Here is an 11,875-nt window from a genome sequence, read left to right on the forward strand (position 1 = left end):
TTTGGCTTTTAAGTTGTCTTAATCAAAGTCATTTAGTGGGTAGGGGAAGATTCTTGGTAGGATTTGTCAGGAAATAATGCATTTCTTGCTGTACTGGTTAAAGTATAGCGCAAGCTGCTGTGAGGAAAAGATGGAAAACCCTGGTGTCTAAAACAAGGAGTAGAAGTTCGTTTTTCTCAAATTCAGCTCAAAGGTGAGCAGATCCACAAGGTAAAGAGTTTCAGGCAGGTCAGTTGGCTCTGTCCTCGTACTGATTCCCCCCAGCCGGATGAGGGAGAGGATGGTGAAGAAGTCCAGGGCAAGCCTTTTCAGTTATATGCATCACTTTCACTTCCACTTACATCATATTGGCCAAAACTGAGTCACATGGACACAGCTAGCTAAAGATAGTCCCTAACTAGGCAGCCATGTAGCCAGTGAATAGAGAGAGCTAGAGAGGGAATTGGGTCTGTTATTAAACGGAAGAAAAGGAGTGTGATTCCTGCCAACACTTTAGGAGTCTCCACCACAATAGGATTCCAGACGCTCAGGCCGGAACCTCCCTGCCACTTTGTTCATGCCTGCAACAGTCTTTATTTTTTCACAAATTGCAAAATATTGAGAAGGTAGGTTAGTTTATGCACATGTGGCACAAATGAACTTGAAGTGTAAGACCAACAGAATTTGGAAAATTCAAATTAAAAAAAGTAGAATCTGCTACTTTAGTGATGGTTTCAGGCTATATATATTTTTTGACAAAGAGATGAATAGCTTAAAACAATGCTCACTATCTCAACTGTTTGTGGGTATGTATAATAGTTTCTTAATGCATTAGCCTTAATGAAGGCTTTGGTAAAAGGAATCAAATATACAGTTAAGTTTCACATTGAAAATAAACCTCCCTCTTGCCCTACTGCTAGCATTGGAAAGGGGAAGAGGAGCCAGGGGCAATGGGGGGTGGACTGGGTAAGCTTCCTTCTTGCTCCAGGCAAGGCTTTTAGTGGAAATGTATAGAAGGAGCCAAATTAGGGAGCAATATTTGGAGGCAAAAGCCAGCTTTCCCAGCATCTCTGAAAGGAGCTTGTCTTAACTTATTGCAACACTGAATGATATGCTTGAATGTTATTTGCATCATGTCAACACCTTCAAGGAACGCTGTGAATGTTTTCTCTGTTGGCCCACAAGTTGAGGTTATTGTTGAAGATATCACCAATTGCTCTTTGTGTGAGATCTTGAAGCCGTATGAATGAGTGGGTGACCCGAGAAGAAGGCTGGTGATGAAGGAGCAAACACAAGAGGCCATGGGGGCGTGGGTGTAGCAGACTTCAGTTTATAGAGATTTGTTGGAGCCAAGACCTGTGCTACTCTTTAAGACTAAACTATCCCTCAAGCCAGAGGACAGTTCTTGATAACCCTGAGCCTGAGCCACTAAGGACTCCAACTTCCTCCCAGAGCCTATAGATTTTTCTTACTCAATAGAAAAGGTTTTTTGTTGTTTGGGTTTTTTGTTTGTTTGCTTGCTTCCTTTCTTGCTTTTCAACACTGAGCAATTGGAACCATAACTTATTTTTGCAAAACTGACTCCCGTATTTTGATTATTTTGATCTTAAAAGCAAAAAGTACTTACGCAACATTCTAGGTGCTCTCAAAGGATATGCTTTAGTGGTCTTCAAGAGAAGGAAAACATGTGTATGCTTTATTCTGAAAGTTAGTGGTGAAGAAAGACCGGCTTGGTGTGACCATTGTCTGACATGAATGATCCGAACTGTAATTATATGTTAGTGTTTGTGTGTGGTTGGGCACAAATTAGAGATGCTATTCATGATGTGATTTTTATGACTCTGTCATTAAGCAGGGATTTGTGGTATTCCTCAAACATTCCAAGAGCAAACCACAGAACTCTGAATGGTGAAAGTTGCCTTTATTTTGAAAAATTCTAGTGAGCACTGGATGTTCTTACTGCTGGTTAGCTTTTTGAAAAATCTATTGCCAATGTGACTAAAACCAAACTTGGTAACAGGTTACATAGAGGCCCCCTAAGCTCCAGAGGACAGAATCTGTGCTTCAGTCACTCTAAATCCTGAGCCTGGCAATGCTTTGTAAATAAATGGCAGGTACAGACATGGGTTCTAGCAATGCAATGACAAGCAGACAGACCCTACCACCCCCACTGCCCCTCAGGAGTCCACTATTACTTTAGGTTGGCACTCATATGAATGGGGCTTTTACTTATTATCTCAGTCTAAAAATGAATAGCCTCTCAACTCAATTTCCAAATAAAATATCTTATACAGATTTACTATGTTGCCTCACTGTTTTTCTTAGAGTATAAAATCTTTTAGCTAAAATGTATTGAAAGGGAAATCAGTGAAGAGAGAGAACTAGGAGATAATGTGTTCACCTTACTTAACTGGAATGGAAGTTTTTGGTTTTTGTTGTCTTTTAATAGATACTGAATTTGACCTTTCCTTAGCACCCTAAGCTATAGGGATAGCCTACCATTCTATCTATGGTGGAAATACAGTTGTTGATCTATTATGAGAGATTAACTTCTAAATCTAAGCTGACAGTACAGGTTTATAACAATGAAAGACAGAAACAGGTCATCTGTTGGTTAGCTCGTAACCTGATTACAAACCACCTGTTTGCTTGAAAAACAAATGTGGCAATATATACACAGAATCTGGTAGTGCCTCAACCTACTTTGAATACTTTCATATGAGTTGTGGATTACAAACCTTCTGTTTGCTTAAACAAATGTGGCAATATATACACAGAATCTGGTAGTGCCTCAGTCTACTTTGAATATTTTCATATGAGCTCTGGTATCCCCACCATTAGCTTCCAAAAGGAAATTACTATGCAAGTTCTCAGAATATACTATTGTCTTTGGAACACTTCAAACAGAAGGGTGGTAACCAGAATACCTGAAGCAGGTAGATCATCTAATGACTTACATGAAACTGCTTTCGTATCATCTAGTTATTAAAATGTTTACCACGTTGATGCCACATTTGTTTGAAAACACTACTAAATACCATAAACATTATGGGAGGATGGCTAATGACTCATACTATTTGGTACCAGGCAAGTTAAAACAGAGAAAATGAAAACCAGAAACTAGTATCAAGTGGTTCCAATATGAATGATGCTGCAAGGTTGAGATTTCATTTCTGAGAAATGTTTTTAGCAACTCTGGTTAGGCAGATTCTCAATATGTTTATCATCTCTGGTTAGGTAGACTTTCTACTCTGGGAAACCTGCAGATGTTTGCTCTAAAACTGACAAAGGGATTTTGGCATGAGTGGCGTGGAACAAATTAAGTAGTGGGTTATCTTCTTCAAAAAGCTCGTGAGACGCCAGGCACGGTGGCTCACACCTGTAATTCCAGCACTTTGGGAGGCCAAGGAGGGCGGATCACCTGAGGTCGGGTGTTGGGAACAGGCCTCCAAATCTGGCCATAAACTGGCCCCAAAACTGACCATAAACAAAATCTCTGCAGCACTGTGACATGTTCGTGATGGCCATGATGCCCAAGCTGAAGGTTGTTGGTTTACCAGAACGAGGGCAAGGAACACCTGGCCCACCCAGGACAGAAAACTGCTTAAGTTGTTCTTAAACCACAAACAATAGCATGAGGGATCTGTGCCTTAGGGACATGTTCCTGCTGCAGATAACTAGCCAGATCCATCCCTTTGTTTCAGCCCATCCCTTTATTTCCCGTAAGGAATACTTTTAGTAAATCTTACGACTGGCTTGCTGTCAATAAATATGTGGGTAAATCACTGTTCGAGGCTCTCAGCTCTGATTTCCCACTCCACACTCTATATTTCTGTGTGTGTGTCTTTAATTCCTCTAGCACCGCTGGGTTAGGGTCTCCATGACTGAGAGCTGGTCTCAGCAAGCAGCACCCAACGTGGAGACTCAAACCCAGGTCAAAGGGTCACTGGAGCAATGGTTGGAGAACATGGAACTAAGCTGGAGGACACTCAAGTACTCTCAAGCAATCCCCCTGGTGAGTAAGAAGGGGAGCTTGGAAGCATCTGGGTAACAATGGGACAAGTGTGGGCTCTGGTTCCTTCCACCTTGGAACCTTTTCACACTAATAATAAGGGGGAAGGAGAGTATAACAAAGTAACAGAAGAAGTAACAGAGCAGGCTTGTTTGCCAGCTAAAGCTAAAGTAGCAAAGGAGGAAGAAGTTCATCCCTACCCTTCTGCATCCCCTCCTTATTTTGAAGAAAAAGAGTGGCCTGACCCTCCAGATCTTTTCAGGACACTGGGTGAAAAGTAGTTGCCCCAGTGACTGTTCGAGCAGCGCCTGGAGTGACCACTGTCAGTTCTATTCAGGCAGGAATCCAGCAAGTTAGAAGAGAGGGTGATTTAGAGGCTTGGCAGTTCCCTGTTAGAATACACCCCCCAGATCAACAGGGAAATATTATAGCTACATTTGAGCCTTTTCCTCTTAAATTCGGGAAACGCCATGAGGGGCCTGTCCCAGGCCCCATTCCAAACCGGGGCATTTCCAGCTCAGGCCATTCCCTCAGCCCTGTACAATGTCTGTCCCCCGCCACAGCCAGTAGTGCTGCAGTAGGTTGATGCTGCACAGAAGCTGTGAGCCTTCTGCCTGGGGAACTCCCACAAAAAGTTCCAACAGGGGTCTGTGGACCCTTGCCAGTGGGGATGATAGGATTACTTCTAGGAAGGTCTAGTTTAAATTTAAAAGGAGTACAAATACAAACAAGAGTCATTGATTCAGATTACAATGCGGAAATTCAAATTGTTATATCTACTTCTGTTCCCTGGAAAGCAGAGCCAGCAGAGCGTATAGGACAGCTCCTGATTGTGCCATATGTGGAAATGGGGAAAAGTGAAATTAAATGGAGGATTTGGAAGTACAAATAAACAAGGCAAAGCCACTTATAGGGTGAATCAAATTACTGATAAACGTCCTACCTGTAAAATAACTATTCAGGGAAAGAAATTTAAAGGTTTGGAGCAGACATTTCAATCACTTCTCTACTGCACTAGCCGTCTGTGTGGCCACTTCAACCCACTCAATGTAACATAGTTGGAGTTGGTAAAGCCCCTGAAGTAGAACAAAGTAGTTATATTTTGCATTGTGAAGGGCCCGATGGACAACCTGGGACTATTCAACCAGTTATAACTTCTGTACCTATAAATGTATGGGGAAGAGATTTATTACAACAATGGGGAGCACAAGTTCTAATACCAGAGCAGTTATACAGCCCTCAGAGTCAACATATGATGCATGAAATGGGGTATGTCCCTGGTATGGGACTAGGAAAAAAAATTGCAAGGTTTAAAGGAACCGCTTCAAGTGGAAAGACAAAGTTCCCGCCAAGGTTCAGGATATCATTTTTTATGGTGGCCACTGTTAAGTCTCCAGAACCTATACCTTTAAAATGGTAAACAGATAAGCCAATTTGGATAGAACAATGGCTACTAAGTAAAGAGAAACTGGACACTTTAGAGGAATTAGTTACTGAATAATTAGAAAACGGACACATACCTCCAACATTTTTCTCTTGGAATTCTCCAGTTTTCGTAATTAAGAAAAAAATCAGGTAAATGGAGAACGTTAACTGATTTAAGAATCATTAATTCAGTTATACAACCTATGGTGACATTACAACCAGGATTGCCTTCTCCTGCTATGATTCCAAAAAATTGGCTTTTAATAGTCATAGATTTAAAAGACTGTTTCTTTACTATCCCCTCAGCTGAGCAAGACTGTGAATGGTTTGCATTTACAATTCCTGCAGTAAACAACCTGCAGCCTGCTAAGTGTTTTCATTGGAAAGTGTTGCCACAAGGCATGTTATACAGTCCAGCAATTTGCCAGACTTATGTAGGGCAAGCAATTGAACGTACTTGTAAAAAATTTTCACATTGTTACATTATTCATTATATGGATGATATACTTTGTGCTGCCCCCACTCAAGCCTCCAGTGTTATGATCACTTGTAAAATTCGATTTCTCATGCTGATTTAATTATAGCTCATAATAAAATTCAGACTACTACTCCTTACTCCTACTTGGGGACCTTAGTAAATGACACTACCATTGTGCCACAGAAAGTAACCATACATAGGAATCAACTGAAAACATTAAATGACTTTCAAAAATTACCAGGGGACATTAATTGGATATGACCTGCTCTAGGCATTGCTACCTATGCCATTAGTAATCTATTTTCTATTCTTAGAGGAAATACTAGTCTCACTAGACCTTGGCAATTAACAAAAGAAGCTAAGGCAGAGCTGCAGCTAATCAAAAAGCAAGTCCATAAAGCTCAAATAAATAGAATAGGCCCAGAGAAGACTCTAGATTTGCTAATTTTTCCAACTCAGCATTCACCTACTGGTGTTATTGTTCAAGAGCAAGATCTTGTAGAGTGGCTTTTTCTTCCACATACTAATTCACGGACTCTAACTCCTTATTTGTATCAAATCGCTACTATGATAGGAAATGGGAGAACTCGGATTGTTAAATTACATGGATATGATACTGGAAAAATTATTGCCCCTCTCACAAAGGCATAAATACAGCAAGCTTTTATAAATAGTCTTACTTGGCAAACTCATTTAGCTGACTTTGTGGGTATTCTCGATAATCATTTTCCTATATCAAAACTGTTTCAATTTTTGAAATTAACTAATTGGATCCTCCCTAAAACAACTAAATTTAAACCAATTGAAAGTGCTCAGAATGTTTTTGCAGATAGGTCTAGTAATGGTAAATCCTTTTATTCTGGATCGAAAGGTAACGTTTTTCAGACACCCTATACTTCAGCTCAAAAAGCAGAGCTTGTAGCTGTAATTGAGGTCAATTGAATCTAGCGTTATTAACTTTAAATTTTTTAAGCCTGCCAAAGGCCAGATGCTAAACAGAATCTACAGAAACCAACTGCAAAGACAGAAGCAGAACAACTGATTTGGTGGACAGATCCAATAACAAAAAGTTGGGAAACAGGTAAAATAGTAACTTGGGATAGAGGTTATGCTTGTGTTTCTCCAGGACTGAATCAACAGCCGATTTGGATACCATTAAGACACCTGAAACCTTATCATGAGCCGGATGCCAAGGAAGAGATTCCGGGAGGATCCTGAGGACCCCCCGGTTGCAGCCATGTTGAGACCGACGCTGAGGAAGACCCCAACTGTCATGAGCAACACCCGTCAAACACACCCACCCACCTGGAGACAGATCAAGAAGCTGTCACAGATGGCGGAAGAAAACCTGAGGAAAGCGGGACAACCAGTCACAATGAGTAATTTAATGGTAGCTATGATAGTGGTGATCACCACTGCCGTGAGTATTCCTTCAACAAGGGCTGACACAGAGAACAATTATACTTATTCGGCATATTTCTCAAGCTTGGCTGGCAATAATGCCTGGATGTAATCTCTCTATGACACAGTTACACATGTTTTCTTATCTCAGTATTTACCATAATGAATCTGCTCCTTTAATTGAGGCATACTGCCCTCAAAAACCTATTTGTAAACAAAATCGAACCTGGCCAGAAAAAATGAACGTACTTGTTTGGGAAGATTGCATTGCAGAACAGGCAGAGATGCTGCGCAACGATTCCTATGGAATCATTATTAATTGGTCCCCTAAGGTGATGCTTAGCATGAATTGCACCTCTCAGTCTGCATGCCACAGCCACACTATGTCCAGCTGGTCTAAACAAAACAGTCAGATGGTAGAAATGGTAGGAAGTACAGCAAGAGTTCCTATTATCTGGAACCATGGTGGCATAGTGGCACCTCATCCTCAAATGATATGACCCTGTTGTAGAAGCGAAACATAATGATTTGTGGAAACTATTAATAGCTCTTAATAAGATCAAAAATTGGGAAAGAATAAAAAAGCATCTAGAAGGACACTCTACAAACTTATCAATGAATGTTGCAAAATTAAAAGAACAAATATTTAAAGCATCCCAGGCACATCTGACCTTAATGCCAGAAACTGGAGTGCTTGAAGGAGCTGCAGACAGATTAGCAGCTAGTAACCTATTAAAATGGATAAAAACACTTGGAAACTCTGTGATTTCAATAATGATTATGTTTTTAATCTGTGTTGTTGGTCTCTGTATAGTCTGCAAATGCGGATCCTGACTCCTGTGAGAAGTAGCTCACCATGAGGAAGCTGCCTTTGTTTTTATCACTTTGCAAAACAAAAAAGGGGGACATGTTGGGAACAGTCCCCCAAATCTGGCCATAAACTGGCCCCAAAACTGGCCATAAACAAAATCTCTGCAGCACTGTGACAAGTTCGTGATGGCCATGATGCCCACGCTGAAGGTTGTTGGTTTACCAGAATAAAGGCAAGGAACACCTGTCCCACCCAGGGCAGAAAACCACTTAAGGTGTTTTCTTTGTTTTGTTTTTGTTTTTTTTTTTTTTTTTTTTTGAGACGGAGTCTCGCTCTGTCGCCCAGGCTGGAGTGCAGTGGCTGGATCTTGGCTCACTGCAAGCTCCACCTCCCGGGTTTACGCCATTCTCCTGCCTCAGCCTCCCGTGTAGCTGGGACTACAGGCGCCCGCTACCTCGCCCGGCTAGTTTTTTGTATTTTTTAGTAGAGACGGGGTTTCACTGTTTTAGCCAGGATGGTCTTGATCTCCTGACCTCGTGATCCGCCCATCTCGGCCTCCCAAAGTGCTGGGATTACAGGCTTGAGCCACCGCGCCCGGCCCACTTAAGGTGTTCTTAAACCACAAACAATAGCATGAGGGATCTGTGCCTTAGGGACATGTTCCTGCTGCAGATAACTAGCCAGACCCATCCCTTTGTTTCAGCCCATCATTTTATTTCCCATAAGGAATATTTTTAGTAAATCTTATGACTGGCTTGCTGTCAATAAATATGTGAGTAAATCTCTGTTAGAGGTTCTCAGCTCTGAAGGCTGTGAGACCCCTGATTTCCCACTCCATGCTCTACATTTCTGTGTATGTGTATAATTCCTCTAGCACTGCTGGGTTAGGGTCTCCACCACCGAGCTGGTCTTGGCAATTGGGAGTTTGAGACCAGCCTGACCAACATGGAGAAACCCTGTCTCTACTAAAAAAAAAAAATACAAAAATTAGCCAGGTGTGGTGGCACATGCCTGTAATCCCAGCTACTTGTGAGGCTGAGGCAGGAGAATTGCTTGAACCCGGGAGGCGGAGGTTGTGGTGAGCCAAGGTTGGGCCACTGCACTCCAGCCTGGGCAACAAGAGTGAAACACTGTCTCATTAAAAAAAAAAGAAAAAGAAAAAAGCTCTTAAGAGCACATAAACATAGGAACTTTGTGAAGTCTGAGAACAAAACAAAAACAACATCACTAACAGACCATAAAATTAGAAATCAGTCACAAAATGCCAGTCAAACTATCCAAGAATTTATGGTTGAGGATTGAATGAAATTCACAAAATATTTAGACCTGAATTTTATATATGCACATATCAAAACTTGCAAAATGTAGCTGATGTGGTATTTTGAAGAAGAAGAGATAAAAAGTAATCAATTCAAAAAATTATACTAAAGAGTAAACTCAAAGAAAGTAGAGGAAAAGAATGAATTAAAGATCTGTGTTTATAAATAAAAATAAAAGTAACAGAACAAAAAGATGGGCATTAGAAAATAGTCATTTCTGACCTCTGGTCAAATAAAGGGAAAAAAGCAAAAAATTAGCTACATTAGGAATATAAATGGGGACAATACTACAGATAACATAGTTTTAGAAGACTAAAATGTATTATATGTATACAAGGGAATAGTATAATGTTTAAAAAGAATTAGATAAACATGTACCAAACAAGCCTCAAAAAATACAACTAGCAGAGATATTCCTAGAAGGAATCCTTTAGTCAATATGCACAAAGCATTTAAGCATTTCATTGTTTTTGTTTTTTTGATTTTGTCTTTGTTTTTTTGAGACAGAGTCTTGCTCTGTTGCCCAGACCGGAGTGCAGTGGCACAATCTTGGCTCACTGCAACCTCCGCCTCCCTGGTTCAAGCGATTCTCCTGCCTCAGCCTCCCAAGTAACTGGGATTACCGGTGCACACCACCACACCTGGCTAATTTTTGTATTTTTAGTGGAGATGGAGTTTCTCCATGCTGGCCAGGCTGGTCTGGAGCTCCTGACCTCAAGTGATCCACCTGCCTCAGCTTCCCAAAGTCCTGGGATTACAGGAGTGAGCCACTGCACACAGCCTTCATTGTACCTCTTTTTGTCACTAGAGGTACATTTTGTTCTAATAACTAAGCCCCCAAAGCATCCTTTTAAACTTTATAGTTTTGTAAAACGATTAAAAATAACATTTTCCACCAATGACACAGATAAAATTTTAAAGTGTGGTCATATTATTCCATTCTTATTTTAAGGATATACATATATATAATTTGTATGTGGATATGATTTTTTGAATGGTGAACAGAAACTTAGTGGTCAGGTAGCTGGATGCGGTGGCTCACGCCTGGTAATCCCAGCACTTTGGGAGGCCCAGGTGGGTGGATCACACGAGGTCAGGAGTTCCAGGCCAACCTGGCCAATATGGTGAAACCCAGTCTTTACTAAAAATACAAAAAATTAGCTGGGCGTGGTGGTGGACGCCTGTAATCTCAGCTACTCGGGAGGCTGAGGCAGGAGAATCACTTGAACCCAGGAGGCAGAGGTTGCAGTGAGCCGAGATCGGGCCATTGCACTCCAGCCTGGGCAACAAGAGTGAAACTCCGCCTCAGGAAAGAAAAAGAAAAAAAAAGAAAGAAAGAAAAGAAACTTAGTGCTCAGATGGCAGCAATAGGAGGGGAGGCAGAAGATAATTTATTTTTCATTTCATATCCTTCAATTATCAGAAATTTTGTCATATGCGTTTCTATTTTACGCTGTGTTTCATTGATTCTAAAATGCCTTTTCTTCATAACCCTGAAATTGGAGTGTTTTTTACAATCATTGGTATGTCACATTTTTCTCTGGCTTGTGGTAATGAGTTAAAATGATGAATTGTAAAATCAATATCATCTCAGGAGTAATGAAAAATAGTTTAATAGTGAATGAAGAAGTATGTAATTTTTTTTTTTTTTTTTTTTTTTTTTTTTGAGACGGAGTCTCGCTCTGTAGCCCAGGCTGGAGTGCAGTGGCCGGATCTCAGCTCACTGCAAGCTCCGCCTCCCGGGTTCACGCCATTCTCCGGCCTCAGCCTCCCGAGTAGCTGGGACTACAGGCGCTGCCACCTCGCCCGGCTATTTTTTGTATTTCTTAGTAGAGACGGGGTTTCACCGTGTTAGCCAGGATGGTCTCGATCTCCTGACCTCGTGATCCGCCCATCTCGGCCTCCCAAAGTGCTGGGATTACAGGCTTGAGCCACCGCGCCCGGCCAGAAGTATGTAATTTTAACGGTTCACATTTACTCTTGGGTATGTTTCCAGAGGATAATTGAATGGGGATAGATTTTAAATAGCGTTATTTAATTGGATACTTCCGTAATTTAGTGACCAACTTCTGTATACAACAAAGTACTGTGCTTTGAGGCTGACGGGAGAATACAGGGAAGAACGAAATAGTCTCTGATCGTACTTTCTCCACGGATGTAAGTGTCCGGGCTTTAGTGGGGGAATGATACTCTTCATGAGAAATTCATTTTTTAAAAAGGCTTAGAAACCTGACCAGCGGCTGTCAGCTGCAGCTCATCAACCACAGAATTCCGAATATGAGGAGAAGGGGCTGCGGCTGAGCTTTCCTAGAAACAGCTATTTGGGGACCTATTTCCTGTTGGAGTCTGAAAGACGCACCCACCGGAGCCACTGGCAAAGCAACTTAAGCTGCAGGCTCCTCCTGCCCACCCCCCCGCCGCGACGTGCCCTGGGGGCCCTTAGCGGACTG

The sequence above is a fragment of the Macaca mulatta genome, chromosome 6 (assembly GCF_049350105.2).
Source record: "Macaca mulatta isolate MMU2019108-1 chromosome 6, T2T-MMU8v2.0, whole genome shotgun sequence".
NCBI classification, from domain to species: domain Eukaryota; kingdom Metazoa; phylum Chordata; class Mammalia; order Primates; family Cercopithecidae; genus Macaca; species Macaca mulatta.